Source organism: Dermacentor albipictus, chromosome 2 (genome assembly GCF_038994185.2).
Source record: "Dermacentor albipictus isolate Rhodes 1998 colony chromosome 2, USDA_Dalb.pri_finalv2, whole genome shotgun sequence".
Classification (NCBI taxonomy): domain Eukaryota; kingdom Metazoa; phylum Arthropoda; class Arachnida; order Ixodida; family Ixodidae; genus Dermacentor; species Dermacentor albipictus.
Window position 1 is genome coordinate 149,409,109 of NC_091822.1, and position 23,689 is coordinate 149,432,797.

Here is a 23,689-nt window from a genome sequence, read left to right on the forward strand (position 1 = left end):
GTGCCACGTCAGTCTCAAAAACAGCCTCGACTGCGGGAGTAAAGATTCACAACTTGTTCCACGCATGCGTACATTCAATCTCGCGGGAGCTCATTAGCGCGAAAAATCGACCGCGTGAACGCGTACGTCGATCCAATTTCCTCGCGGCAGCAGTACCTAATAAATTTTTTTGTCGTAGATCACCGTTTGCCGCTTGTTTCGCCTGTTTGCGTTAGAAATGTTAAGATAAAAGGCGTGTGATTTGGACAATTTCCCTTCGTTCGCTTCTTGTGGCATCAGTTATTATAGCCATACAAAATAACAAAAATAACTAATCTGGGCTCGTGGGTTGAATGTGTATTGCTGTTTTCCAAGTTGACATGCTGGACCTGCATGCCACTTGCCGTTGGCTTCAACAAACTGTTACCAGCCTCTACCAGATGTCAACTCGCTCTCTTACGAGTATGCTGATAAACTTCCGTTCGCTTGTCTTAAATACAGTAACGGATTGAAGAGATCTTTTCGACGTGTTATGTCACGGGCGCGCGGGAACGCTAGCATCGGCCTGTTCTAACATTCGCTGTCCTCCGCCGCAACAGACGATGGAGCGCTGAAGGCCGACCTTAGGTGCGTAGTTTTCCCGGAATCATATCCGCAGTATGTTCTTCGCGGCTATACGTGTATACGCTCGGCGTTACGAAGAGGAAGCTTTAGCTCACGTGTGCTGGCTTGTGGGGACTTCAACGCACATAACCTCATCTGGGGCAGCGAATATAGTGATTCCCGCGCAAGCATTGTAGAGTGCGCCACAGAAAAAAAGTAATTTGATTGTGTTAAATGACAGCTCTCTAACGTTCTTGCGCTCGTTTTGGTACTCAAGCTGTATAGATGTTACGCTCTGCTCACAAGACCTTCTTGATGGCGTTGAATGGTCAACGGATACAGAAACGCACGGTAGTGATAATTATCCAGTCCTGGTAAAACATCGTGCACATACGGAGTGATGGGACCCGGCGCTACACAATATACCCTAATTGGCAAAGTTTGTGTCACTATTTAAGTAACTCATTGGGCGAAAATCCGAACTTTCAAACTTTTGCAAATATACTGTGTGAGTCTTACAAGATCTGCACAAAGGAAGTAATTGTTCCAGATGAATACGCTGCATTTGACTAGGAATATGAAAGTCTAAGAGCAATTAGAAGACGCGCAGAACGTGCTTACCGCCGCAGTGGAAAACTGGATGACTACAAGATAGCACAGAAAGTTCAGTCAACTTTGCGCAGACGCTTACAAAAGTTAGGTGCGAGAAGATGGCGAGAATACTGCGCGTCGTTGTCTCCTTTTACTGCAGTTCCCAGAATATGGTCAGTTGACCGATCTGTTAGTGGTCCAGTTACCCAGAGCCATCGTTTCCGAGCCCTTGCCGTAGCTCGAAGCACTACGGGAACATTTGTTGCTGACGAATTCTCTCAACTTGTATCCAGACCAGGAATTCCCTTTACTTGCCTACAATTTACAACTTCCACAACACTAGCAGAACAGAAGGTTCGGGCGTGTTTTATGCCACAACACCCTCAACTTGACTGTGAGTCAATTTAGACGATTTGTAATGTGCTCTTTCGTCATGCCGTGCAAAGACAACCGTAAGCCTAGACGGTGTTACGTATGTGATGTTAAAGAACCTCGGTCCAACAGGAAGAACGGCTCTTTTGGAGATATTTCACATTCAGACTTCCAGACTTCCAGATTCATGGAAATTAGCTCGGGTAATTCCAGTACTGAAACCATGGAAGACTTCCCTTTTGTGTTGACTCCTACCGACTCGTCAGTCTCACAAGCTGTTTTTATAAACTAATGGAGAAGATGGTAGACAGTCGACTGCAATGGTGGTTTGAACACACAAATGTGTTTTCCAACTACATGACCAGTTCTCGACAAAATCGGTACACAATGGATACAGTATTAGACATTGCCACATGCGTCGAACATGAACAAATGTGTGGGAATGTGACAATAGCAGCATTCTTAGACATTCAAGGAGCATTCCACACTAAGCCACATACACGTCCTAGCTGGTATGTTAGAGTTTGGCCTACACGGTGGAACACTGCGATGGATATCAAATTTCTTGAACGAAAGAAAAATATTTATGGAAACAATTGAAAGAGAGTGATTATCACAGCATAACGCAGGGCGTTCCGCAGGGCAGTGTTCTCAGTCCGTTTTTATTCATCTGTGTCATGACAGCCTTACCACAAAACTGCCGTCTGGTCTACAGTATTCTCTGTACGCAGAGGACATCTGCATATGGTCCTCTGGATACCGTATACAAGACATTCAAACAACGCTGCAAGAGGGCCTAGATAGTATCGACACCTTTTTAAAAGAAAGAGGCATCAGTCTTTCATACGCAAAGACAGCCGTACTTGCTTTCACTAGACTACAGTTGAATAATTTCCAACTTACGCTTAATGAGCAAACTTTTATGCTTGTGAAAGAGCATAAATTTCTTGGAGTTATATTTGACCGCCAGCTGACATGGGCATCAAACATCCGCGCAATTGAAAAGCAGACCAATGAGGTAATAAACGCACTTCGGTGACTCGTTGGCACAACGAGGGGGGTGGGCGATCAGTCCCTTCACAACTACAAGTTCATAACCCACTCATAAAACAAAAAAATATTCTTATTCGGCCCCGATTATCCACGGTTTATCGCAAACTTCTGAGGAACGTTTTCAACGTTTACTGGCAAAGGGGCTGCGAGTGTGTCTTGGGGTTCCGCATGGCTACCTCGAGATCCCTAGTAGTTGCTGAAGCTCGTCACCCACCATTTCCAGTCATGTGAATGGTTGAAACATGCCGACATATTTATCGCATCTTAACCTTACACGAGAAGCATCCATTAAACATCGCGCTTACCAAACGGAACAAAAGCAAAATTCACGATGTTGTTCAAGAACGTAAAGCATTATTGCGAAGATCTGAATTATGCAAAGTGGATGTTAGTCACCCTCCTCGGTTGTTAACAAGTCCTAAAATAGTATTATCGATCGACGGTATTAAATCAAAGAGAGACATGTTTATGGTAACCCCACAGCAACTGGCACTCTTCCAAATTTACTCATTATATCTCCAGTACATCCACGTGTATACAGATGGTTCGTGTCATAAAAAATCGTCGACTTCAACATTGGGCATTGCACATTTAGCGCTACAGCAAATATTTAAATTATCCCGAGAGACATCTTCCACCGTGGCAAAACTGTTTGCAATCCTGTGTGCTTTGCGTTTCATAACATCAGAAAAGCAGTCACAAAAATTGGTTCTTTTTAGCGATTCAGAAGCCGCTCTCGCATTACTACAGAACAATAAGAAAAATTTTTGGAACACTGTGCTATTGTCTGAGACGCTCAAGGAACACACAAAAGCAAGCGCAACGAACCACGTAATTGCATTTCAGTGGATACCTGGGCACTGTGGAAGATCGGCTATGAAGGCACTAATGCGGTATTTAAAGGACACTGGACTTTCTGACAGATTGTGACTCCACTGTGTGACGCAAGATTGTACGGTGTCACTACATAACACTAGGAACGCATTTGCGGGCTGCGTGACAGCGCCCACAGAAACAGTTTGTGTACGTGCGTGTGTGTGTAGTTCTTTTTTTTTAAATCCTTCTCTCTCTCACCTATCGCATCCCCTCGCCCCTCCCCCAGTACAGGGTAGCCAACCGGAGATAATCTCTGGTTAACCTCCCTGTCTTTCCTTTGCCTTTCTCTCTCTCTCTCTCTCTGGGCAGTGCAATATTCCTGGTAATACTGCAGCGGACGCAGGTGCGGATCGGGCGCACAATAACGCAGAGACAACCAATCTTCCCGTATTGCGTAGTGAAGTTCGTCTGATCCTGAGACAGGTTTCCTGTCCTCTCAGCATTATAGACCTTTGTATAAACATATAAAAGCCGGAAAATGTAAGAGACTACAGAAAATTTGAAATATTGGTGCACCGACTGCAGCTTGGTACTGCATTTACGAGGCACTTCTTATACAGGACAGAACGTGCCTCTAGTCCACAGTATTTTTGTGGCCATCCAGACGAAGATGTGTATCATCTACTTCTCGAGTGCACTAAATACAAATCCACAATCAAGGGTATTGCAAGCAAATTTGTTGCTTTTAGACCGAAGACCATTCACTCTAAAAAAGATAATTGGTCCATGGCCAACTGCGCGCCTACAGAAAAGAGCACTTCTTGCTTTGAAGAAGTTCTTCAAGGACACCAACATTTTGAGGAAATATTAAGTTTCAGTTGATCCTAATAAGATAAATGAGTGATGTGGGTGTTGTTCTGGGTTAGAGATTTATTTATGTGGTGATCGTGTTTATTACGTGTGTGATTGTGTTCTATGCTAGCAGTGTAATTACATGTGTTGTGTGTTTGGCTATTCGAAATATCTGACTTCATATAAGCGATTGTGTACCGAACTAATGCACAAAACTTTGCGATTCATGTACTGTTAGGCTGTATAGTTTTTATTGATCTGGTGTACTACTCAGGTACCATATTTTGTGTCATTATTCTCCCTTTTTACGCAAATATGTTTCCTTTACGAGGTGACCAGGAGTAGCCGGTACCGCCATAAAAGCTTTAGCTCGGGGCTGTCTGTCTAATTACATGGTAACATAATCCATCAGAACCCGCCGACCAGGTACTCCCTGTCGATCCCTGCGTGGGAGACGCCCGCTACGCCCTAAGCGCGTCCTGCAGGAACATAATGAATTCCTGCAGTCCAGTCCAGTCATTCATTATCCAATGCACCAAGTTTCGTCAGGTGCTTTTTTTCTTTCTTTTTTCTTTCTGCATTACAAGTATTACTCACGATGGGATGCATATTTTCCATTTACGCTAGCTATAGTTAATTTTTTTCGCAGAAGTTAAAAATTTTACGCACTTGAAAACAAAAAAGTCACAAGCCTGCGCGGCACACGGTACCTTGCTGTTGTTGTTGTTGATGATGATGATGACGCGAATGATGGCCCATTGGCATCGAAACGGGCTGGTGAGAGATAGTCACCAATTCTGCTTGAGTTACCCAAGTCCAGCTGCATGCAGAGTGCAACTGCCGTACGCATCTGCTAGTTGTTGGGACGCCAAGTGGAATATAACGTTCACGTTCGAGAACGTCAACGAACGTTCACGTTCGAGAACGTCACGAGAACGTGACGTTCTCGTGACGCCTGCGGCATGAAGGACGTTCCACGTCCGCCGCCAAGGTCTGTGAGTGGCGGCGCTGGCTAACACTCCCAGGGTTCTACTAGGACACATGAATACCCAGGAAAGTGGATGGGAAAACAGCGCCGCGGTAGCTCAATTGGTAGAGCATCGCACGCGAAATGCGAAGGTTGTGGGTTCGGTTCCCATCTGCGGCAAGTTGTTTTCTCATCCGCTTCAATTTCCATTAATTTATCGTTTCTTTATTTCATTTACTAAGCACAAGTAACATCCCCTATGTTGTCCTTGGTGTAAGTGTTTGTTGGCTTCTTATAATATGAATAATAAAAACCGGGCCCCTCGGTTAACCCCCTTTCTTCTCGTTGATACATACACACACACACACACACACACACACACACACACACATATATATATATATATATATATATATATATATATATATATATATATTGAAATACCACGGTTGAGACGACGCTTTATTCCAAGAAGGAAAAATGGCGCCGACGCAGAACGAACACGAGCCGATGATTGATGATGACTTTGTACAGATGAAGATGAAGTCCGCATAAATGCTTACACTAATTTCCCCCGCGGACGGAAGCGGCCAGCCTGGCCGCACATTAGACGGTGGAACGGAGATGAAAGGGCTTCAGGCGAGAAACGTGCACGATCTCTGTTCCGCGGCAGCGTCGGTCGGTTGGGGTCTCAACAGGTGTAACGCGATAGTTCACCGGTGAGGTCTGCTCGATGACTTTGTAGGGGCCAAGATATCGAGACTCAAGCTTCTCACATAAACCGGGTGTTCGCGCAGGGGTCCATAGGAGCACATCGTCACCAGGGCGGTAGGAAACGACGCGATGAGAGGCATCGTACCGATGTTTGCGATCGTCTTGGCTGGCTGCAGTGTTCATACGGGCGCGACGACGACATTGGGCAAGACGAGACACAAACTGGTCGCAAATGAATGGTGAAGCGTTGACGGGGCCTGAGAAGAAAGAAACGTCGAGTGATGAGGTTGGGTGGCGGCCGTATACTAAGAAAAACGGAGAGTATCCGGTGGTCCGTTGAACAGACGTGTTGTACGCAAATGTTACAAATGGGAGAATCGCATCCCAGTTACGATGATCAGGTTGAATATACATGGATAGCATGTCACACAGCGTGCGATGAAATCGCTCTGTTAGGCCGTTGGTTTGAGGGTGGTAGCTAGACGTTGTCTTGTGCACGGTGTTGGACGCTTGCAGAACTTGATTAAGAGTGCTTGAAAGAAATGTCTTGCCTCGGTCGCTCAAAAGAACGTGAGGCGCCCCATGACGTAAGTAGACAGACTGCAAGAACAAGGCCGCTACTTCTGAGGCAGCTCCTGAGCGTATTGAGGCTGTTTCAGCGTACCGGGTCAAATGGTCAACAGCAGTGACGATCCATCGGTTGCCATCTGGAGTAGGTGGGAGTGGCCCGAAAAGGTCAATGCCGACGACAGAGAAGGGTTGTGCTGGACAAGGAAGTGGTTGTAGGGTCCCGACCGGAGCAGTAGTAGGTCGCTTACGGTGTTGGCAAAGCGTGCACGAGGCAACATATCTAGCTATGCTCGTGGAAAGGCCTGGCCAATAGAATCGGCTGCGTATGCGCTCGTGTGTTTTGTTGTAACCCAAGTGGCCTGACGTAGGGTCATCGTGTGAGGCCTGCAGAACTGCAGCGCGAAGAGAGCGCGGTAGAACGGGAACCCATCGATGGCCTTCCGGGTGAAAAATGTACCGGTAGAGCACGTCGTCTTCAAACTTGAACAGTTTGAGTTGTTTCCGTAGCCTGGCATTGGGTGGAGATGAAATACCGCTAAGGCGATTGATGATACTTTGGCAATAGGAATCGGCGCGCTGGTGAGTGGAAAGCACTGAAAGGCGGTTTGATGAAGTCAAGGAAGAAATCGGTGTAATAGACGAAGCGTCCTCCGTGCGGCCAATTTGACAAGGTGACGTGATGTGCTCCGAGGATGGTGGTAATGGGCATCTTGAAAGAGCATCGGCATCTTGGTGCTTCCGTCCGGACTTATATATGACATTGAAATCATATGCTTGTAATCTGAGTATCCAGCGGCCAAGACGCCCGGACAAGTTTTTGATCGTCGGCAACCAACATAGGGCATGGTGGTCGGTCACAACCGTGAAATGTCGACCGTGGAGGTATGGACGAAATTTCTGAATGGACCAGACAACAGCCAAACACTCTTGTTCGGTTATAGAGTACTTCTTTTCCGCGGAAGTGAGTGTGCGGCTTGCATATGCAACAACCTTTTCGCAAAATTCGTGGTCGCGCTGCAGCAGTACGGCACCAATTCCGTGACCGCTGGCGTCAGTATGCACTAATGTGGGCGCCTTGTCATCAAAATGACAAAGAACAGGTGGGGATGTTAGCGCGCGCTTGAGTTCTTGGAACGCGGCTTCACACTGATCGTTCCAATCGAAGGAACTGGAACTAGAAAGGAGCTTGTGGAGGGGCGAGGCAATGCTGGAAAAGTTCCGGATAAAACGTCGAAAGTATGAGGCGAGTCCAATGAAGCTGCGCAGTGCTTTTGCACGAATTGGACGGGGAAAGTTGAGCACCGCGGAAATTTTATCCGGATCGGGCTGGATGCCGTCTTTGCTAACGAGATGACCCAGGACTTTAATCGTTGTGCTAGCGAAACGGCACTTCCTCGTGTTTAGTTGAAGTCCGGCATTAGAAAGGCATGTGAGCACTTCATCTAAGCGTTGCAGATGGTCAGTGAAAGTCGAGGAAAACACGACGATGTCGTCGAGGTAACAAAGACAAGTTTTCCACTTGAGGCCGCGAAGAACCGTGTCGATCATTCTTTCAAATGTGGCGGGAGCATTGCAGAGACCGAAAGGCATTACATTAAACTCATAAAGACCATCCGGAGTAGAAAAGGCGGTCTTTTCTTTGTCCGCTTCGTGCATTGGGATTTGCCAATATCCGGAGCGAAGATCAAGGCTGGAGAAATATTGCGCGCCTTGCAACGAATCAAGGGCGTCATCGATACGGGGCATGGGATATACATCCTTACGGGTGATCTTGTTTAGCGCACGGTAGTCAACACAAAATCGTACCGATCCATCCTTCTTCTGCACCAAAACAACGGGGGATGACCAAGCACTGGCGGAGGGACGTATCACGTTTCTTTTCAGCATATCGGCGACGTTCTCCTCGATGATTTTGCGTTCGGCCAAAGAGACTCGGTAGGGACGACGGCGTACAATAGTCTGGCCATCGGTGTCGATACGATGGAAGGCAACTGAAGTCTGCCCGAGTGACGAAGTATCCATATCGAAGGAGGCCTGGTGCTTCGTAAGCAATTTTAGCAACGCTTCATGTTGAGCAGCAGTAAGGTCAGGGCTTATCACGGAAGTAAGGGCAGATGAAGCAGATTTGTCCGGTTGAGGAAGAGCTTGCGAGGCAGCAAGAGGAAGCAGGGAGACTGGTTGGGTATCCACATAACAGGTCACTGCGGAGCCTTGAGGTAGGAGGATTGTCTCAGAGGTCGCATTTAAAGCGATGATTAACGCAGAGTTTTCGTGGAACCGCACCAGGCAGGAAGCGAAGACAATCCCACGGGCAAGACAGCGACCGTAAGGAGTGATGAACACGTCGCCATTGGTGATGTCCGTAGAAGAGAGACTTATGACTTGCTCGTGGCCGGGAGGCAGTACGGAATCGGCAGCAGTGATAAAACGCAGTCGTGGCTCATCGGTACTCCCGCTGCAATGAACTGTCTCGCTCATATGTACTACACGTTGACGGCAAGAGATTAAAGCGGACGCTGACGAGAGAAAGTCCCAACCTAAAATTAGTTCATGAGCGCACGGGAATAAAATCGCGAACGTAATGTGATGACAGATGCCATCAATGAAGACGCGTGCTGTACATTGGGCTGATGGTCGAATGAGTGCTCCATTAGCCCCAATCAGGGATGATCCAATATAAGGCGTCTTCACTTTCCGCAGACGAGAGCACAGGTCCGCACGCATAACAGATATAGTAGCGCCCGTGTCAATCAGAGCTAACAAAGGCACACCCTCCACAGACACCAATAACATGTTCGAAGGACGTTCAGGAGGACTTGGAGCACTTCGCGGCGATGCAGTTTTCCCTCCAAAAACTGCACTGGTTAGTTTTCCGGTCGCTGGACATGGAGTTGGGAGACAGGTCGAAGTGGCGAAACAGAACGTCGGAGCGGTGATGGACAGCGGCGTCTCGAGGCACGGGTGTGGAGGGCGGTGTTGGAGAAGTCGGCCGGAGATGGAGAACGGCGAACGGGGGGATTATCGTCATAAGTGCGGTAAGCGCGAGGAGGTGGCTCATCGCGTTCAAAGGCCGCGTAACCACGACGTTCGTCTTGCTGGCGGCGTCGGCAAAACCTGGAGATATGTCCTCGAAAGCCGCAGTAGTAGCAGATAGGCCTCGAGGAACGCCAGGCAGAGTAGTAAGGTGGGTTCGGAGCTCGGGTGACTAAAGGAGCCAGGTGATCGTGAACAGGCGCAGGTGGTGTAATTGGAGACGGCGCGGCTGGCATTGCAGCAATCTGGGCGTAAGAAGCCGGCTGGGGGCAAGGAGAAGTGTTGGTATGCTGGGCGTTCTGCAGGGAGGCCAATTCCTCCTTAATAATACCGCGCAGGTCAGTAGAAGCAGGTTGGACGTGAGCGCTGCTGCAAGGGGTTGAGCCATGCGCTTGCAATTCCTCACGAATTATGGCTCGAATGATAGACCGGAGCTCAATACTGTTCGCCAGGGGGTTGTCGGAAAAGTCCGGTTGCAAGCGGATGGACTGCAGGGCGTCGAGGCGCTGACAGACGGAGACGACGTCCGACACCGTCGATGGGTTTTGAGCGGCGAGTGCGTTGAAGGCAGTAGAGCCGATACCCTTAAGAAGGTGTCGCACGCGATCAGGTTCTGGCATGGCACTGTCGACACGGCGGCAAAGCGCGAGGACGTCCTCGATGTACGAGGTATACGATTCGCCATAATGCTGGACGCGCTCAGACAGCCTCTTTTTCGCAACTTCCGAACGAACCGTGGGTGTGCCGAAAATCCGCCGTAGCTGCTCCCTGAAAGACGACCAATCACGGAAGTCGCTCTCATGATTCAGGAACCAGGTCTTGCCTACTTGAGAGACGTAAAATGGCACGTTGTTTAACCTCGATGTCTCGTTCCAGTTGTTGTAGTCGCTGACACGATCGTAGTTGTCGAGCCAGTCTTCAACGTCCTCACCAGGCAAGCCAGAGAAGATTTCAGGGTCGCGATACCGGTTGTTGGCAGGGCTGGGAGTGGGGGTGGCTGGCACTGGAACCGAGATGGTGGATGCTGCGGGCTGGTCTTGCGACATGGCGGCCTCTTGGCGTAAGCGGCGTCCCGAACGTAGCTCCAGGAGAGATCTTGAAGTGGATTGAGGTCGAAGGGATCTTAAAGCGCCTCCACCACTTGAAATACCACGGTTGAGACGACGCTTTATTCCAAGAAGGAAAAATGGCGCCGACGCAGAACGAACACGAGCCGATGATTGATGATGACTTTGTACAGATGAAGATGAAGTCCGCATAAATGCTTACAATATATATATATATATATATATATATATATATATATATATATATATATATATATATATATATATATTTATATATATATATATATGGGCATGTTCAGATAAGAACGGTAATCGAGGTCCCATGACCATTTTTTGTTCTCAATGAAATTTTTATATCTGATGGGCAAATGTGTCCACACAAAGGAATCAACCTTAGTTTTGCAAGAAACTCCGTAGTTTTCTCGGAAAAAAATCGTATGTCACAAGAGGTGGAGAACGTCGTTTTTGCCACTTCGCAAAGTTGCAAGTTTGGAGCATCACTGCATCCAGAATAAATTTTTTACGCACATAAGTATTTTTCTGTTATCTGTTTGCAACATGTACTATACGAAAAAATAAAAAAACATTTTTTCGCTGTGTTAATCTTCTAAATACAAAATCCCAAACTTCGCTTCCGGAGCTATTCGGTGCAAACAAGGCACTTTTCAGGGCAGCCTCAGGGCAAGATGCGTAAAGATATCTACACTTAATCTTTTTCTCAATATTTTCCAGCTACTTTTACTCACTTTAGACAAGTTTTGTAGTTCTACACTTGACAGATATTTTTCAATATGGCCTCAAATTCGGCCGAAGTTCAAAAACGTCAAAAAAGTGACAATTTTGACTTGGATTTAAAAAAAAACATCCTCATCGAATTTCATTAAAATTTGCCTGAATAATCCTCAATACTCGATAATATTAGGGTACCAAAAAAGTGTTGCATTATATTGTTTTAAAGTATGAAAATGAATACATAACTGAGTTCATGATTTCAATCCCTACGATTGCTCAGTATTTTCTCTTAGGATGCGCTATCGTGAGAAGCTGGATTTAGTATTGTCTTTTTGTGGGTAACTTTTAAACGCTACAGTTGCTGAGTTCATAAGTGTGATTCTTAAGTTTTTTTTTTTCTCTTACAATCAAAGGTCTAAAGCTCCTATTCGCTTTCGTACTCTTCTAACAGTGGGACTTAACTTACTGTGAGCATATTTGAGAACGTTATCTTGGAGTGACGTGTGCTTAGTGGTCGTTTATGCAAACATTTAATGCACCCGTCGCTACTCTCAAGATGCCTTTAACGAGCTGCCGCCGCTCCATGGATGAACCGCGCTTGGCAGCCGCTCCTATAGCTATATAACTCTCTCTTCTCTCTCTCTCCTATAGCTATATAACGCCCGGCGCGACCCTGAATTTCATAGCACCATGTGTGCCGCCACCGCGCCGAGGCTTTAGCCACCGCTATCATCTTTCCATCGCAACGCACCGAAAGCCTGGCGGTTATACCTCAGCCTTGGACCTTCGACCGAGACAGGCCCGATGAGCGGACGTTGTTAGGATCTCGAGTTTCGCGTGTCGTTTTGCAGACCTGGTAGAGGGTGGGGTCGTTTTCTGTACTCACGTGGTTTCTCTGCGCTCGAGGGCTCCCACGACAAGCATACTTGGTATCTCAGTCTCACCTCGTACGCCAGACCGAACCAGCGTCAGTGTCGACGGTGGGCAGCCTGTGTTAAAAATCCATCCATCCATCCATCCTTTTTTTTTGGAAAAGAAGCCCTCGGCCCTGCATCCGTCACCTGCTCTTCTGTCCCACGATAATCTTCGGAAGCGGTGAGCTGTCGCATTCATGATGAGATTTCCACGGCGAACGTTTTGTGCCGACTACTCAAAAAGGCACAAAGAGAGAATTGAAAAAGGACGTAATTTTCGCAGTATAAAGACACTCAATGTCACTGCTCTCAAAAAAGTCCTACTTCCCGAAGAAGCTCTCCGAGTACGAGAAAGTGACTTCATCTGTCAGAATTGTTACCGTCGGTTCAAGGAAGACATAGATAATATGCAGGCAGAGTCGACCGAAACATTCGAAGAATTCCGCCCTGGAGAAGAAATCGTAGAAAATTTAAACTCCAGTGTCAGCCTTACCTCCGGAATCTCGCCCCTAAAGCCACCGAGCACTCTAAAAAAACGCCTCAGACTTTCCTATGCAAAGCGAAAGCAGGAAGAGGTGGCCAGAGCTATGGTGACGAAAATACGATCAGGGATACAGGCAGCATATAATATCCCAGAGACTTTGCGTGCGCCGCAAGAAAAGTGTGCGCAATGCAGCAGGTGGGAAGACAACCTACATGCTGCCTACAATAGGTGTACGTCCTTTCAAGAGCGTTGCCAGCTGCTGACACTACTACCACGTAACCTAACTGTGAAATATGTGCAGGAAGTTATTCCAGAGGCAACGAGGTACGTTATTCAAAAATCGAAGAAGATGGTGGATGAAGAAGGCGTATGGTCAACACAGGAGCGATATACAAGATGTAAGCTACAACACGAAGACATTACCACCGTTTTAGTATATTACACCATGGATGAACTTGATTGCTCTAGACAGACACCGAACAAAAAGGATGTTGTGAGAATCGAAAAGGAGGGAGAGAAGCAATGGGTACCTAAACGGTTCATGACGCGGTCCTTGCGAGAAGCATTCCGCCTCTACAAGCAAGCTCACCCTGCCTCCCAGGTTGGCCTCACAAAATTCATATCCTTGCGTCCTAAGTGGGTGAAATGCTCGCCACAGTGGCAAGTGTGTGTTTGCGTGTGCTGTGCAAACTTTCAGTTGTGCCTCGTGGGACTGCAGAACGCCTCCGGAAGGTCGCTTTCTCCCGATGATATGCAGAGTCTCTGCGTATGCCAGGAACCTACTGCGTCATGTTTCCTCAGGAATTGTGAGCACTGTCCACAAGATGGCATTTTCACTTTGGAAAATTTTGATATGAGCAGCGAGGACGAGGTGTTGATTGCTTCATGGGAATACGGCGAGCTAGTTAAAAAAAACTATGACCGCTTCATCATTTATGAGAGAATTTCTAAGAATGACCATGAAATGGATTCCCCACAACTATATCAGATCTGTGCAAGCAAAAGCACTACATGAAGAAAAACAGAGCTGCGAGAGAGGTGCAATTGTTTTGCATTTTGATTTCGCCGAAAACTGGACAGTTGTGCTTCCAGACGCAGTACAAGCGTACGATTGGCAGAAAAAGCAGGTCACCGTGTTTACCTGCGTTGTCACGTCAAGAAAATCGACTCGGTACTACGCCGTTATTTCCGACGATATGTCTCATGATTCAGCTCATGCATGTTTGGCTCTGTCAAAAATCAAAGCACACCTGGAAGACAACGCGCCAATCTACACCAAGATAACACATGTGAGTGACGGGGCTCCCGCTCACTTCAAGAATAAATATCAGTTTCATGAGCTACAACGCAGTGAATGTCAAGAGACTGAATGGATGTTTTCGGCCACTGGACACGGCAAAAATGCTTGCGATGGCGTTGGTGGGCTTGTGAAACATCGAGCATCACACCACAACTTGCGGAAGCCTGCAAGTGAGGCCATACAAACAGCCAGCGGCTTCGTGGACGCAGTTCAAGGAACGCTAAAGAACATCACCATTCTGGAGCTCCCACAGAGGGAGCTTGCAGACTTTCGCGAAATGAAGAAGGAAGAATGGAAAACGGCAAAGAAAGTGCCTGGAGTTCAGACACTCCACATGTGGAAGTACGTTAAATCAAATGAAGGCAGTGCATCCTACGTGGCATCCACCACTGCTTCGGAATGGAAGAGACTGTGATCTGGTTTGTACTTCGGGCTGGACAATGTAATGTGTGCATACCGAAGTCAACTGCTGCCGTTTATTGTTACGATTTTCTGAATTGCAATCTGCACATAAACGGCATGCCATTTGTAAATTGTATCCCGATTAAAACTCCTGCTGATTAAAAACCTTGCAGATAAATTGTCCCCTTCCGAAGACGACGTTTTGTCTCCTGACTGTGCCCTGTCGAACCGTTGAACACAGAGGTAAACAAATGGAGGTGCGGAGACGTCGGCTTCAGAAACACATTAATATTCATTTTAATATATAAAAACTTTTCTAAGCACCGATAAATGATCTAATATTTTTAAAGAATCGATTACATACCAATGTAACTTACGATGACAAATTAGGCAATACAAAAAAACGTTTGACCACCGCCAGCCAGTTCTTGACACATCAGGTGGAATAGCGAATTTATGCCCATTTTGACGCATCAAGAACGCCTCTAACAAGCGAGTAGAGGCTCTACAAACATTGAGGATGGTTCGGATATTGTGGTAAATAAAATGTAACCAAGTTCAGTGAGTGTTAAAACAAATTTCTGAGAGTTACTATTTCTAAGAGGCAGTAATAAGCAACTCTAGATAACAAAAACATGAACTAAGTTTTGTATTCATTTTCATACTTTAAAACAATATAATGCAACACTTTTTTGGTACCCTAATATTATCGAGTATTGAGGATTATTCAGGCAAATTTTAATGAAATTCGATGATGATGTTTTTTTTTAAATCCAAGTCAAAATTGTCACTTTTTTGACGTTTTTGAACTTCGGCCGAATTTGAGGCCATATTGAAAAACATCTGTCAAGTGCAGAACTACAAAACTTGCCTAAAGTGAGTAAAAGTAGCTGGAAAATATTGAGAAATAGATTAAGTGTAGATATCTTCGCGCATCTTGCCCTGAGGCTGCCCTGAAAAGTGCCTTGTTTGCACCGAATAGCTCCGGAAGCGAAGTTTGGGATTTTTTATTTAGAAGATTAACACAGCGAAAAAATGTGTTTTTATTTGTTCGTATAGTAAATGTTACAAAGAGATAACAGAAAAATACTTATGAGCAGAAAAAATTTATTGTGGATGCAATGATGCTCCAAACTTGCAACTTTGCGAAGTGGCAAAAACGACGTTCTCCACCTCTTGTGACATACAATTTTTTTCCGAGAAAACTACGAAGTTTCTTGCAAAACTAAGGTTGATTCCTTTGTGTGGACACATTTGCCCATCAGATATAAAAATTTCATTGAAAACAAAAAATGGTCATGGGACCTCGATTACCGTTCTTATCTGAACATGCCCATATATATATATATATATATATATAGCCCCCGCCGCACGCGATACAGTCGAAGTTGCGCGCGCCACAGTGTTCGCGCCTTCGTTTCTGCTTCACACCCGAGAGAAGATGCAGCTGACACACCCGCGGGCGGTGAAAAATGTGAGAACGCCCAGGAACGAACTTTTGGAGCGCCGGAATGCCCCCGGGGCAGCCAATTAAGTGACACGTGCGGGGGGCGCCCATAATAGGCCCTTTGGCAGAGGGAAAAACGCTCGCTCATCTCCGACAGGAAGCTGTACTTCGTCTCACCAAATCCGTGCAGTGCAGCCGAAGCTGTACTGGTAGCATCGGCGAGGTCACCCATAAAACAGAACCCGAATGAGCGTTCCTTCATTCTCCGCCCTCTTATCACCCTTCACGCGACGCCAGCTGCGAATGGATGCGTCGCGGGAGTATTAGTGGCGCACCAATGGGCGAAGCTTCCTCATCCCTCCTTTAGATCACGCAACCTCATAACTCGGTACTGATTGGCTTACACGAGCCCGTTCACCTTCGCTTTACTGCACGTAATTAGACAGACAGAAGGGTGGCGAGCGCGCACAGGCGCTGGTCTTTCTCGGTCCCCTCCCCTCTTTAAGTGCTATACCTGCTAATCTCTCCCCTATATTCTTTCCCATTTGTGAATGTACTTTGTGTTAGCTGCCTTCTTTTCGCGCTTTTCCTCCATGTTGTCCTAGTTTCGCTCTTATCGCCAACGCCCTCTTCTATTCAAGATCACGGAGCTGCTAAACTGCGTCTCACCAAATTCCGCGCAGTAAAGCGAAAGGCCGAGGTAATCAACCAAGGGAGGGGGTGGGGGGGGGGGGGGGGTATTCTCTAAGAGTCCACCTAGTGGACTGTCCATTTCGGACGCTGCTGACTGGCTAGGGCCGCTTGTCTCCTCCTCTCTCGTACAGCTGCGTCCAATCAGCAGCGGCCGAAATGGACAATCCACTATAGGTGGACTCTTACAGAATACCTTCCCAGATCTGTGCACCTGAAGAGACGGGCTCCTTCGCTGTCGGCCTCTGATCGCCTTCCACGCGACGCAGACTGAATGGTAGCCCCGCGGAACGATTAGTAACCGCACAATGGTAGTAGTAGCCGCGCATACGCATACGGAGGAGTTTTCGGCGTACAGGTGACAGACGGACGGACGAACCGGCTAGCCATATACAGCTTCGCTGTAAAAATGAAAATAATAATTGCAAAATGCGTCCCGTTCTCGCCATTAAAGCTTTTGCTTCATCCATACGTTTAAGATGCGCAGTGCGATTTTTTTGAGCACGAGGAAGGTGTCCTTAATCCCACACCAACACGCCATCCGTTCGCAAGGATTGGCCAAGTTGGAAGGTATTGATAATGATCAGCGCGTAGAAATATGAGATAAAGTATAAGAGAACACGGTACGGCGCTCGTCCCGCGTTCTCCTTTTCTTGGTCTCGTCTTGCAAGCATTGACTGACGAGCTAGTTGCTTCATTATCACAGAACAGCGCTTCAAGACAGGACACAAAGGAGGAACCACACACACACTGCGCTAACAAGTGCGTGTTTATTATCTTGCTGAGCCTTTTATACAGAGCAGCAAAAGGCAGTGCCAATAATTAAGACCATGAAGAGAAAGCAAACCGTGGTCAAAAGGGAAAGAAGGGAAATTGGGAGAGACCTCGCGCGCAGCGCATTATTGTTACAATGCAGTTTTCAGAAAATCGATTTCTTTCCTTGACATCTTAAGAGACAGGATGCTGACGCAATCGACATTTAAGCGGTTAATCTCAAAAGCTTCTAAGATTTTCCTGGTGCAATTATCAAGGTGTCTATGCAGTGCTTCACTCTGCGACAACATAGGCTTACATCCGCACTACCTTCAATGCAAGGCAAGGTTTCCACTGGTTGCAAGATTTTTACATTGTTATTATCCTCTCTAACACTATCGTTGATACAACGGCCTGACTGGCCAATAAATCGCTTTCTACATCTTAACGGCGCCGAATACATGGACTATCTCTTGCACACAGTAAACAAAGCGGTTTTCGTGCTTGGTCATACACGCAAGTTGAGTACGCGTGACGGAGTTGACCTAATTAACTTGCGCGGGGCGGAAAGAAACAATTCTGAGACGCGCAGCCTGGCCGATCCTTTTAAGAGTGTGTGATATCTGGTGCATGTAAGGCAGCACAACCACTTTTCTTTGTTCAGCGTCTTGTGCCGCCCCGTATCGGCTGGCACCATTATGCTTCCTTAGCAAACACCCTGCCGCCGAAATTAGCACGTGCCCAGGATATCCTGCGGACACAAGGAGATCGACCGGCTTGCAGACGCTGTCCGGTGGCTTGTGTGCACACGATTTGTCGATTGCATTCCGGAAATTTATCGACGCAATACTCCTTTTTGCCAGTTCAGGTGCGCCGATGTGAACGGGAGCAGTGGCTTGTTGTCTCTAGGCTCGTATGTCCAGCAGGCATGCCTTTGGCTAAACAGAAGTTTCAAGTCAAGAAATTTGATTCGTTTTCTAGTGTGTCGTGGGTTAAAATCAAGGGCTTGAGGCATTCGCGAAAAACATCAAGAGTCATCTGCACATTCGAATCGTAGGCGGCATGTTTACAATCTAAAAGGTCGAAATAATCATCTACGTAACCAAATGTCTTGACGATGGGTGAACCAACGAGAGAGGAAAGCAGCATTCTGTCACAATAAGCTAAGTACAGGTCACTTAAGAGTGGCGCTATGCAGGAGCCTATACAGATAGCATGTCTGAATGGAAATATTATCGTTCCAAGTAATAAAAGTCGATTCTAGGTAACGTTTCACCAACTGAAGAAAACTACCTGATGTCATACCTATTGCATTCTGAAAGCGCACAGTCCCGTGTTTGTCAATTGTATTTTCAATGCAGTACATTAATCCCCTGTGCGGGAGGGAGTAGGATGAGTCTTCAATGTCAGAAGAAAAACCTTTGAGGGCTTTTTAAGGTTACCCTTAAGGAACGTAATCACGTGGTCCGAGTTAACTAAAAATTGGTCGTCTACAGTGAGAATTTTTAGCTTAGTTAATAGAAAGCTGGAAACCTCCCTCTGTATGCCCTTCTCAGACACTATAACACGAAACGGACAACCAACTTTGTGGGTCTCTAAGCGTCATTCTTATCAATAGGTCGAGCTAGTGCATCCATTTTGAGTTCCTGGCACAAGCGCAGTGCCGTTTTTTTTTTCTTTTTTTACCTAAGCAAGTGAAACGTTGTCATTCCTCGTGGAACTTGCGCTAATTGCCTCGGAAGCTTTTGACCTGCACGCTGTAGCAGGGAGTACAGAAAAGCCGCATTCTTTATTCGCGGGAACTAGACATATAACTGATTAATCTGAAGGTAAGCGATAGTCTTCGAAATCCCAAACTCACTACCGCGTTCTCTGGGCTGCCTAACGACATCGACACCGTCCTAGATGAACCGGCCGCATTCAGAGCCCGGAGCACGATCACCAATCTTTCTCACCGCGCCGAGTAGCTCAGGTGCCGACTTCTTAGGCTTCTCAGCGCAGTATGTGTGTGTGTGGTTCCTCCTTTGTGTCCCGTCTTGAAGCGCTGTTTTTCTTTCTGTGATCTTGGTCTCGTCATTGTACGCGTCGATCCGCTCACAGTATGTGGTATAGAGAGGAACGTAAACGGGAGACAGATGAGGCGATAGCCTTGCAAAAATGTATGAACAGTGTTCATTTGCGTTTTTAACATAACATTTATTGAATGCAACAAAAACTCAACAGAAACAAAACACAATTCCTTTAACGACGTTTAAAAGCTAGGCGTCCTGAGTGACGCGCCTCGGTCTCGCCTGCTACACTGTAAAATAATTTACACCCTAAAAGTGCGAAAGGGTGTAAATGTGTCTATAACGGACACCCTTAGGGTGTCCGTTACATAGATAACACCCTAAGGGTGGGAGTTATAGACACATTTACACCCCTTTTCACTTTTAGGGTGTAAATTTTTAGTGTACTCGACGCTGTGGAATGGGTTCGGGTAAGCAACAGAGGTAAAGTGCGAAGAGGGGGGTCGTCCTTCCACCTTCCTTCTTCTCGTTGTGCGGCTACCCTTCTGTAGAAAGCATCGCGAATGTCAGCGAGGAATGTCGCAAGATGCCGAGCCTGTATATACAGCGGCTTCGTTTCGCGTGCGAAGGCCGCATGGCTAACGGCGGAGTGTCAGCGAGATTCGAACGGAGTCAGACAACGACAGATGGAGCTGCCTTTGGCGCTGTTCTTCCCGGCGATCACGCAAGGGTTCTCTAAAACCGGCAACGTGAAGCACCACCCGGCAATCTTCTTGCAGCGAAGTGACCGCAGGGCGCGATCCCTTGCGACGCCTGGCGCCGTTGCGCGTTTAGTTGAGAGAACGGTCTACTAATGGTGGCTTGGCACGCCAAAGCAGCACCCGCGCGTGAGGGGATGATTGATCGTTCTCGACCCGCTCAGCGCTTTTTTTATGTCTGAAGACCACGTTTTCTTTTTCGTTATGCGAGATCCCTTGAGCGCACCGCGAAGAAGTTTGATAAGACCTCACCAGATTTCGTAACAACCAAAAAACCCGGCGATTTTTTTTTACTTCTGTAAACATGTCCTTCTAATGCAGCTGCATCATTCCAATTACTTGAACATTCTACTCGTTTACAGTAATAAATTTTAGGCCCATGGCTCCTCGGTGTGCCGAAGTCGTCGTGGTGGTCTGCTCCGACTTGTGTCTGGCACGGTCTGCCTGGCGGAGCAAAAAAATCATCATCATCATCATCATCATCATCATCATCATCTGTCTAGCACGGCCTGACGGTAGCACGCAGCGATGAAATACAGTAGCCACAAGGTTAAGAGAGAAGAGTACAGCGGTGCAGATTAGACAGCAAACTATCACATCGCATCGCACAACTTACTCAGTCACTATCCCGGAGTCGTTTGATGGCACTGCTTGATGGTAGTGCGCTACTGCAAGTCCAATCATACGAACCTGCATTTCTAATGACGAACCTCGCGATGAAACAAGGAGCAAACAAAGAAAGAACGAACGAAAGAAATATTCACTGCAGTGATTTCCTCTCCGCCTACCTGCATGACCTTCTAGATTTTATTTTCTATCTCTCTATGTCATTTCTTCGCGTATCTTTATTTTCCTTTTTTCCCCACCTTATTCCAGGGTCATTTCAATTTTAGTTTTCTTTCCCCCTTTCAAACTTTCACATATATAATTTGAAGATTCTTCAAGTTCTCTTTTTTTTTTCCACGGCGCCTTATTCTTATGCAGTCGCTCACTGCGGGTATGGGTCGCATCTTCTGATCCTCCCCCTCATCACCACAGCATTATCATGATCGTGATCATCATAATCGTGGGCCAAAGGGCGTAGTTTTCATTCTCTCTTGTTTTTTTTCTCGTCCTTGAGATTACCCGTTGTCAAAGTTTCTGATACGAACACAACAACAACAACAACAACAACAACAACAACAACAAAAATAATAGTAATAATAATCCAGGAACGCCCATAACGCGAAAGTGTAGTACTTATTCCATCGTGTTATCTTACCTGCCTTTGAGGTTACACCCGTTCGTGTTATCCGTTATCTCTACTCTCTTGGCGCTGGAGAATATAGAACTAATCGTCGGCCACGGGTCAGCGCTCTTCTTTAGCATATCTCCTTCGCTTCTTTCGAGCATGCTCTGTATACCTCGAGTCTGCTGTTTGTAACTTTCGTTTCTTCTTCGCCGCCATCCAACTCACTTCGCGTTCAATTACCGAGATGCGCTCCGTCGACTCTTCTTCGACCGACATCAGCGTCTCGCGTGAGAGCGGCACATACCGCGTTCTCTCTATTTCGTTTTACTCAACCGGTGCCCACACGCGCACACGCTCTACCGGTACACACGCGCTGTGGAAGCCTGCTTCCGCCCCGGCATCCGCTTCCCCCTCAGCCGTGTCTCGCCGCCCTGGTCCTTCTAGGTGTATTAATTCTTCTCGAAACGAGCGGGCGCGGGTAGTTGGGAGCAGCGAACATCTGCCGACCAGATTATGCGGCCGGAGCGCGCGCGGTCGTCGTGTCTTTTCCTGGAAACAGGAAAACAAGTGCGCGAAAAACCAGCCCCCCCCTCGGCGTTATATAGGCTTCTCCCTCTCCCAGCAGCCGGTCCGGAAGCCATCGCTGTTGAGCTTCATCGCTTATTTCTGTACGCCAAGGTTTCTTCAACTGGGCAAGATTTCGCCCTCATCTCGGCGGAACACGGAAAATATGGAAATGACCGCAGGAGCGAGAAGTTCCCGGCTGAACGAAGCGTGCGGACGAGGAAAAAAAAAACGTATACGCGTGAGTAATGATAGAAAGCAAAAAAAAGTAAAAAAAAATGATTACGCTCAGCTGGTCGATGTCTAGCTCTCGCTTACTGCAGATCACAAAAACAGCCGTTGAAAGGTGGAGGAGTCTGAAGCGACCACGAATATTGCGACGCGGCTATACTTTGTACACATATACATATACATTTACATATATACTTATACATATATCATTAACTGTTGCGAGAGAAAGAACGGCACTGGAAACAAGCGAATCATGATCATAATCATCACAACCATGATCATAATAACCTAACAATACTCGTCCTCCTCCTCCTCCTCCTCCTCCTCCTCCTCCTCCTCCTCCTCATCATCATCATCATCATCATCATCATCATCATCATCCAGGTTCGCCCATAGGTTTAAAGTGCGAAGTTTTCTGTCTTCTCCGCTATTGATATTATGCCCACGTTGCGGCTATCTGTTATGTCTTGATGCCATGGATGAAGACGTCTGTTGCCCTGAAGAAGACAACAGTGGAGGTTCACCCATAAGGGAAAATTTTAATATATTGAATGCATAAATCGGATGCCACTTGAATAACACATGTCTGTATTTGAAATTTCGAGTTTTCGCTGAGGTCTTATGCGGTCCATAATACGAACGCATCTTTAGCAAAGCACTGCGTCGGACCTAAGGAGCAGCTGTCGACCGGAAGCTCGATTCATTCCCGTGTTCTTTTCACACGAGCACCAACGCAGCCTAACCTCTGGCAAACCCCAGCGGCATCTTCTTTATCTCCTCCTCTGTCTTTTTCATCTTTCTTTTTTGTCTCGCTACAAAATAAATCGCTCTCCCCTTTCGGCAGCCGCGGTTCTCGTGAGAACGAATTTCACGCGCTAAGAAACCTCCACTCCTCCTACCTTTCTTCGTTCGTCCTCAGCCCTTTGATCTCTTTCTCCCAGCGTATCGTGCATTCACCCGAGTTCTCCCCTCCCTACGCATTCCCTCACTCTCTTCCAACAGCCCCTCCCCCCCGCCAAAAAAAAAAAATATTGTATAAGTATAAACCCGCCTATATCGTCGCGGACAGCGGACCCTCGCTTGCTCTGAACGCAGGGCCCGCAGCCGCGCCTTGAGCTCGGGTGCCTTCCACGGGCCTACGACGCCCCCCGCCCCCCTTTTCCGCCTTCCTCCCCTCCACCTTCTTCTTCAGCTCGCGGGCCGAGACGTCGAACGGACGCGATCGGCGCCGGCCACGTGAAGGAAGCGCAGGACCCGAGCCCGAAATAGCCGCAGGCCGTGGCGGCGGCTGCGCGAGCAGCGAGCGAATAACCCCCTCCTCCTCCCCCCCCCCCCCCCCCCTCCATCGGCGCCCTCGCTATTCATCTCGGGGTCTCCGGCCCTCGCCAGGCCGACGTATATGTTGTGTGTGCGTGTTTGTCCACGTGTGCGAGGTTCTCCGAGCGCCGGCGTGCGGCCCGGCGAAGAAGAGCCCCGGCGGCTGTCCCGCGCCAACGCCGCCGGAATCGATGGCGTCCTGTGTGCAGGCAGAGACGGCTGACGCACGCCGCTAGCGCG

At 47.4% G+C, this 23,689-nt stretch overlaps 1 protein-coding gene and 1 pseudogene across 2 annotated transcripts in view; both read left to right on the forward strand.

Annotated features, from left to right (window-relative positions):
- LOC135899814 (bromodomain-containing protein 4-like) overlaps positions 1–23,689 on the forward strand; it is a 395,916-nt gene that overhangs the window by 232,943 nt on the left and 139,284 nt on the right. The window lies entirely within an intron of this gene.
- LOC135899905 (uncharacterized) lies at positions 12,606–14,462 on the forward strand (annotated as a pseudogene).